The sequence below is a fragment of the Tupaia chinensis genome, unplaced genomic scaffold, assembly GCF_000334495.1.
Source record: "Tupaia chinensis unplaced genomic scaffold, TupChi_1.0 Scaffold000217_1, whole genome shotgun sequence".
Lineage (NCBI taxonomy): Eukaryota > Metazoa > Chordata > Mammalia > Scandentia > Tupaiidae > Tupaia > Tupaia belangeri.
The window spans coordinates 867,492-876,394 of NW_006159692.1; the positions used below are offsets into that span (position 1 = coordinate 867,492).

The 8,903-nt window shown below is 36.4% G+C and overlaps 1 pseudogene; it reads right to left on the reverse strand.

The window, feature by feature from the left end:
- Window positions 1-864: 864 nt before the first annotated feature.
- LOC102486835 (heterogeneous nuclear ribonucleoproteins A2/B1 pseudogene) lies at window positions 865-1,898 on the reverse strand (annotated as a pseudogene).
- Window positions 1,899-8,903: the final 7,005 nt, after the last annotated feature.

Sequence of the window (8,903 nt, forward strand, 5' to 3'; positions counted from 1 at the left end):
CCAAATATTCACATTTTGGAAGAACTAAAATTGTTAAAATATCTGTACATCTCAAAATGAACTACAAATTCAACATTTATCACCTTATTTGGTAATAAATATAATTAGAAAATTACATTTTATAATCCAAATGTAGCATTTCTTAAAGAAATTATGTCACAGTGAGATTGGGGACTGGAGAGATGGTTAAAGGAAGATATTTCATCCAATTATTTATTTATTTATTTATTTATTTATTTAGACAGAGAGATTTTTGCTGTAGGGTGTGTGTGCTCACCAAGAGACAGAGAAAGACAGAGAGGCAGAAAGCGAGAAAGCAAGAAATCACCTCACGAGGGTATGGCCGTGATGAAATCCCTTCCCCTCCATTCTCCTCTTAGGATTTTGGGCATGCATGCACAAGCACCCTGCATGAGGTTTTTTTGTTGTTGTTGTTTGTTTGTTTTCCCCTTTAGAGTTATTTTATTAAATCATAAAAGTACAGCAGCTTCTTAACTCTACAAACTTAAATTGTTTAAAGGAAACATGTTATGTCTTATTACACTACGATCTTGGGTAAAATCTTAAAAAAATGCTTCACATGTCACCTGAAACTTACAAATTTAACATTATTAAAGAAGAAATGCTTCTACAGTCAAAGACCACTAGAAAGAAACAATTAAAAAACTAAGAAACTGTCTCAAAGGCATTTTAATTTACAATCCTTCCTCTGCAGTAAGGTAATGTTATAAAGTAATCCAATCCATTCACAAAATGGCTCTCTGCATCTGCTCTGGTGTCTTCTGCCATATCGCTGTATATTTATGCATGACTGAGATAAGAGTTTTCTTAACATTGTTATTTTAATAACCTGAAACTGTTCTGTTACCTCTGGGCTCTCATCCTCTCCTTTTTATACAGTGAAGCCCATGGCAAAGAGGAAGAAGCTGAATATCGACTCCTCTCACCATAACTCCCACTTTCTCCACAGCCTCCTGGACCATAGTTTTCTCCACCATATGGTCCCCCCATGTTCCTGCTACCACCAAAGTTTCCACTCTTCATTGGACCATAGTTAAAAGGTTGCTGGTTATAGTTTCCAAAATCATTGAAATCTCCACTTCCATAATTTCCTCCTCCGTAGTTGTCATAACTGCCTCCATAGACCCCACCCTGGTTGCCATATCAAGGTCCTCCACTACCATATCATGCTCTTCCTCTTCTGAAACCAGGGCTACCTCCAAAACGGCCACCTCCAGGTCCACCTCCATACCCATTATAGCCATCCCCAAATCCACGTCCACTTCCAAACCCATCAGATCCTCCTCTAACTTTACTTCCTGATCCTGGTCCAAAATTTCTAAAATTGCCTCCTCTCCCACTCCTAGAACTTTGGACTTCCTGCATTTCTTGTCTAGACAAAGCCTTTCTTACTTCTGCACTATGTCTATTGATAGTATGATATTTCTGCAAAACAATTTTATCCACAGGATCATGGTCATCAAAAGTAACAAAGCCAAAGCCTCTTTTCTTTCCAGATTGCCTGCCAGTAATTATCTCAATGGTATCAATTTTTCCAAATTCCTCAAAATAATCTCTAAGGTGATGTTCTTCAGTATCTTCTTTAATTTCACCAACAAACAGCTTCATCATAGTTAATGAGCCTGGTTTTCCAGACTCCTCTCTTGCCACAGCATGTCTGGGATCAACGACTCTCCCATCAAATCAATGAGGTCTCGCAGCCGGAGCAGCATCAACCTCAGCCATGGATGAGAAAGACACAAAACCAAATGCTCTTGATCTTTTGCTTGCAAAATCTCTCATTACCACACAGTCTGTAAGCTTTCCCCATTGCCTGCAGTAGTTCCTCAAACTTTCTTCTGAAAGAGTTTACGGTACTGTTCTTTTTCTCTCTCCATTGTGGACTCAGTCACTTCAGCCTGATTTCCGGCAGCCGAGTGAGATGAGAGAGATCTCCATGGATGAACAGGAGCTGGACTCATTCTGGAGCTGTAGTGAGAACTACCGCTGTTCAAGAAATACCACCACCAGGAGTACCTCCACACAGGACCCGGCACTCCTGCTATTGACCCTGCATGAGTTTTAAGCTGCTGGGTCCGGGACTGGAACTGCAGTCAACTACGTGGCAGTCCAATGTAACTATTATGCCATCTGCTGGCCTCTTTCATCTTACTTTCCAATACTAATCAGAGGCCTCAGGTAATATTAGCAATGGATCAGAGTTGTTTGACAGCCTATAAGGGAACATTTGCTATTGGTAGGTACTTTCTTTTTCTTTTTGCAGTGGTGTTGCATACTACCGAGATAAACCAAAACGATGGCATCCTTCAGGGTGAATGTGTTTTGACTAAAATGAAAAATGCTGAAACATGCTCAAAAATTGAATTTTAATACTTTTGAATAAAAACTTTTTTTTTCTTTTTTGCCAGAGAGTACCTATGCACAACAGAGAAAAGAAACACTCTACAACTGGGCCTGGATACATCACAATCCTTTTTCTTCCATTTCTCCATCTTACCAAGGTTCTGAGGATGCACACGTGCCTGACGTATTTTTCATGCCAACAGTGCCCACACTTGAACCCTGGTTGGTCATGTGAGATCTGACTTCCTCTGCTCAGAACCTAATGCAACTAAAAGCACCTATAATATACAATGTTTTCTAAAGTTATTGGGATCTTAATATTCTTAAATCTGTTTGATGTACTTTAGGTATCATATGTCACAGTCAAATACAACTTTGGTCCCATATTATGAATAAGAAGAATATTCATTATGATGGAAGAATTCTCTGCAGGCAAAAAATTGTGCAAAAGATTATTTTATATCCATTGTGACGTTAAATCAGTATTGAAAAAATAGCAACATAGGTCATAAAGATGGTAAAGATCATATAATTCTCTTTCATAGAAAAAAAATTATATGGTAAGAGTTAAGAACTATTACAAAAGAATAAATATAAATAATAGCATCCTAGAAAATAACTTTTATTGTCAATAAAACCTAGGGATTTTTATTTAGTAGGTTTTCTTTATTGTTTCAGTGATTTGATAGTAAATGTTCTGAAGTATACAATATTTTTTAGATCAGATTTAATTGAGTATAGGAAGACAGAGAAAGAAGATGGATGAAGATGGGGATTTGAAAAAGTAAGTTGCTGGCATTTCTAGGGTTAGATAGTAAGATCTTCTCTCATTCATAATATAACTGGGATTTTAGTGTTGGTCACATGGGACTGTGGAAGAGTAGGCTAAATGAATAAAAAAATAAACAATATTATTATCACAAATAATCATTCTTAAAAGCAACTTTGTGTCTCTATAGAACCATGCTTTACTAGAAGAGAATATGTATTTTATGTTCTTGTTAGTGAAAGTACGTCGTTGGCTTTAAAATATATGGCTTGAAGAATGACCATTTGCATGTTAGCAAAATGTAAAAGGAAAAAGAGCAGCTCAGCTATGCCTGGGAAGCTATTGGGTGCCCTTCTACACAGAGAGTCAGATTAGGGGAGGAACAATATTTTTATTCATAATCTTTAAGGCAACAGTAAAATACATTATTGAAAATTAAGCCGGATCTGCTTTGTTGACTTCTCTGAAGAGACAAAGATAAGTGTGTTTTAGAACTTCTAGACAAAGACCAACATGGGTTGCTGGCTATTCTCCTAGTCTAGTCAAATGGTCTCAAATTGATCCTTCAGGTCAAGGGACAAGTGTGTTGGTCCTACCCGTAGAGTCAACAAATTCAGCTCTAATCCTACTAAGGAAGGTGACTCTGGCCCCCATTGTCACACACCTCATCCTCTACCACCACTTGAGTAAGAAAAGTTTTTGAGTCCTTGACACAAAAGAGGCAAATGGAGAAGTGAAGAGGAACTCGAGGAGGCTTTGACCAAGAGACAGAGAAGTGCTGGAATAGAATTATAGAAGACTATTTTGGGTACAGAAACTCTAGGAGACTCTAAGAACTCACAGGCTGACTCTGCCACTCTGGTCAGTACCCAAGTATATGACAGAAGAGTGGGAACGAAGTTGTATTGGCTGTGTCATATGACACCTAAAGTAGATCAAACAGATTTAAGAATATTAAGATCCCAATAACTTTAGAAAACATTGTATATTATAGGTGCTTTCAGTTGCATTATTATGGGTGATATCAGAGCCAGCCTATGAGGTAGCTGGTAGTTACCATCTTCAATTAACAAAATAAGAAAGCCAATATTATTGATACTATGATTTTTGCATTTATTGAAAATATTGTAATTATTAAATGAGAGGTAGTTATCCGCAGCTCAGTCTTAACAATTCTTAACGTTTTTAATGGGTGAAGGATAATGTCATTGTTAACTATTCTGGATGATAAGAGCCATTCTGGGTTTCTAAGAGGAGTTGTAATGTCAATGTAATCACATCCAAGTAATTTAAAAAATAATTAGAATTTATTTATTTACTGGTTTTGCCAAAAGGCACATGTGGTCACCAGAGAGAGAGAGAGAGAGGACAAGTGATAAAGCATGCTCATGGGGAATGGTCACGCTGCAATTCCTTCATCTCTCCTCCTTTTGGGATTGTGGGCTCACAAATGCCCAGAGTGTTCCTCAAACTGTCAGATCCCCGACTTGAACCATAAAGTCAGCCATATGGGATCCAGCCTCCTTAACCATCCCACCATGTGCTGGCCCCAAACTTTGAAATTCAATGAAGATAATTAATAACTCATTGGATATGCACCGAGTTATTTCATGTACTTCTGAAATTATTCAGGAAATAAGTTAATTTACTATCTAATATACTTGATACCTCCCGAGCGAAAAATCCTACACTGTGTTCTACAGTGACATAAAGCTGTGTTCTAATGAAATTCACTTTCTTGAACTAATGGGACATTCTCTAAAGTCATTAAGAAGCAATAAAACCAAACCAAAACAAAACAAAAAATCTATAGATAGCTAAGGACAAAAATTAACTTTTACTCACCAAAGAATACCATAAGAAATATGGCAAAGGAGATAATTTTGGGATAGTAATTTTAGGAACACTTCATTACCTGGAATAGAAGGGATATAAACATTTTTATTTATTGAGTGACATACATTCTTGCCATTTGAACTCTATTTATAAGACCGTGGGAGCCACTACAAGTTTTGAAGTAAAAGTTAGTACTTGAAAATTTAAATTGAGTAAGTTTGATAATATGTTGAATAATGGGAGATTATTGACTAAAATACTAGTTAAAAGTGACAATAAAAAATCCTAGATAAGGTGTAGTAAAAGCCTAAAATAGGAGAGGGGAATTTGGAATAGAAGTAATGAAAAAAGAAATAACTCAAAGACATCAGTAGTAGGACTGGAGGACTGACTGAATACAAGGACACAGGATAAGTGAGTTTATGAAAAATGACCCTAACATTTTAAATTTACATATCTGTAAAAATATTCATAGACATTGTCAAATTAGAGAAAATAGAAAGAGACACAAGGCAAGCTACACTGTAAAGAGGTTGAATTCTAAGAGATGGTGGTTCAAGTAGGTCAGATATCTTTAACATGGGTACATTTCAGAGAATCTTCACAAATCTTCACATATTTTAGTTAACATTGTGTGTGCATGTGTGTCCGTTCATTTCTTGGGAAAGTGTCCATAGCTTTCATCAGATTTTTGTTTTTTAATTTTCAAAAGGCTGTGTATGTTTGCCAGAGAGAGACAGAGAGGGCGGGAAGGGGAAAGTGAAAAAGTTTTCCCCTATGGGGAACGGTCACACCACAATCTCTTCTCCTCCATTTCTTACTTTTTTTTTAGGATTTGGGGCATATATGCACAGACACCCAGGGTTTTTCTCAACCCAGTGGGTCTAGGACTCCACAAGTCAGCCATGTAAGATCCAATAGCCTTAACACCACCACTGATGGCCCCACACCAGCATTTTTAAAGTCTGCATGTTCCCTAAAGTGATTAGGGACCAGGAGACAAGTGTGCAAGCATATGATGTCAAGCTAAAGGATTGGCCCAGCCCAAGCAAGAAATGACATCTTTCCATGCTTTCTTTTCAACTCTTTCAATATAGTTACTGACTCAAAGCAGACCTATTGTCAGATTCAAAACCGAGCTATAATGCGTATGTGGAGTCTTCATTTACTAGAAGGTTGAAAGCCCTTTTGAAATAGAAAGATCAGAATTAAAAATGATAAACATTGGCAATAAATGTGGGAGGAGGCCAAGAATTACACTACACAAAGTGGGAGAATGTCTGTATAAAGAAATGTGTCTGGGTAAAGAGAGTGTCTATCTGAAGACAGGTTTCTGAAGAACAAATTGCTTCTTATTCTATTTCAGTCTATGTATATGTCAAAGTAGGATGGCAGTTCTTAGACTTTTTGATTCAACAAAAATTTTGCAAATTGTTAAAGAATCATGAACCACATATTTCCCTAAACTTTCTCAGCTTGTCACAAGAAAAGAAATACCTCAAAGTGAGTGGGAAGACTATGGATATTTTTTAGAATATAGATAATTGATCAAATAAAATAGTTCAAAACAAGACCTGCACCTAACTTATGATTAAAGTGGCACTGCAATTCAGGGGAGAAAAGGTTGCTGGAGCAATTACACATGTGTATGTAAAAAACAAACAAACAAAAAACACAATCTTGACACTTCCTCTTCCTAAACATAAAAATTAAATTGAGATGAATCATAGACCTACATGTAGAAGATGAAACAATAAAGTTTCTAGAGGAAATCATAAGTTTTTTTTTTTTTTTGAGAGGTTTTTTGCTATAGGGTGCATGCACTCACCGGAAAGACAGAGAGAGACAAAATTGTGCAAAAGATTATTTTATATCCATTGTGACGTTAAATCAGTATTGAAAAAATAGCAACATAGGTCATAAAGATGGTAAAGATCATATAATTCTCTTTCATAGAAAAAAAATTATATGGTAAGAGTTAAGAACTATTACAAAAGAATAAATATAAATAATAGCATCCTAGAAAATAACTTTTATTGTCAATAAAACCTAGGGATTTTTATTTAGTAGGTTTTCTTTATTGTTTCAGTGATTTGATAGTAAATGTTCTGAAGTATACAATATTTTTTAGATCAGATTTAATTGAGTATAGGAAGACAGAGAAAGAAGATGGATGAAGATGGGGATTTGAAAAAGTAAGTTGCTGGCATTTCTAGGGTTAGATAGTAAGATCTTCTCTCATTCATAATATAACTGGGATTTTAGTGTTGGTCACATGGGACTGTGGAAGAGTAGGCTAAATGAATAAAAAAATAAACAATATTATTATCACAAATAATCATTCTTAAAAGCAACTTTGTGTCTCTATAGAACCATGCTTTACTAGAAGAGAATATGTATTTTATGTTCTTGTTAGTGAAAGTACGTCGTTGGCTTTAAAATATATGGCTTGAAGAATGACCATTTGCATGTTAGCAAAATGTAAAAGGAAAAAGAGCAGCTCAGCTATGCCTGGGAAGCTATTGGGTGCCCTTCTACACAGAGAGTCAGATTAGGGGAGGAACAATATTTTTATTCATAATCTTTAAGGCAACAGTAAAATACATTATTGAAAATTAAGCCGGATCTGCTTTGTTGACTTCTCTGAAGAGACAAAGATAAGTGTGTTTTAGAACTTCTAGACAAAGACCAACATGGGTTGCTGGCTATTCTCCTAGTCTAGTCAAATGGTCTCAAATTGATCCTTCAGGTCAAGGGACAAGTGTGTTGGTCCTACCCGTAGAGTCAACAAATTCAGCTCTAATCCTACTAAGGAAGGTGACTCTGGCCCCCATTGTCACACACCTCATCCTCTACCACCACTTGAGTAAGAAAAGTTTTTGAGTCCTTGACACAAAAGAGGCAAATGGAGAAGTGAAGAGGAACTCGAGGAGGCTTTGACCAAGAGACAGAGAAGTGCTGGAATAGAATTATAGAAGACTATTTTGGGTACAGAAACTCTAGGAGACTCTAAGAACTCACAGGCTGACTCTGCCACTCTGGTCAGTACCCAAGTATATGACAGAAGAGTGGGAACGAAGTTGTATTGGCTGTGTCATATGACACCTAAAGTAGATCAAACAGATTTAAGAATATTAAGATCCCAATAACTTTAGAAAACATTGTATATTATAGGTGCTTTCAGTTGCATTATTATGGGTGATATCAGAGCCAGCCTATGAGGTAGCTGGTAGTTACCATCTTCAATTAACAAAATAAGAAAGCCAATATTATTGATACTATGATTTTTGCATTTATTGAAAATATTGTAATTATTAAATGAGAGGTAGTTATCCGCAGCTCAGTCTTAACAATTCTTAACGTTTTTAATGGGTGAAGGATAATGTCATTGTTAACTATTCTGGATGATAAGAGCCATTCTGGGTTTCTAAGAGGAGTTGTAATGTCAATGTAATCACATCCAAGTAATTTAAAAAATAATTAGAATTTATTTATTTACTGGTTTTGCCAAAAGGCACATGTGGTCACCAGAGAGAGAGAGAGAGAGGACAAGTGATAAAGCATGCTCATGGGGAATGGTCACGCTGCAATTCCTTCATCTCTCCTCCTTTTGGGATTGTGGGCTCACAAATGCCCAGAGTGTTCCTCAAACTGTCAGATCCCCGACTTGAACCATAAAGTCAGCCATATGGGATCCAGCCTCCTTAACCATCCCACCATGTGCTGGCCCCAAACTTTGAAATTCAATGAAGATAATTAATAACTCATTGGATATGCACCGAGTTATTTCATGTACTTCTGAAATTATTCAGGAAATAAGTTAATTTACTATCTAATATACTTGATACCTCCCGAGCGAAAAATCCTACACTGTGTTCTACAGTGACATAAAGCTGTGTTCTAATGAAATTCACTTTCTTGAACTAATGGGACA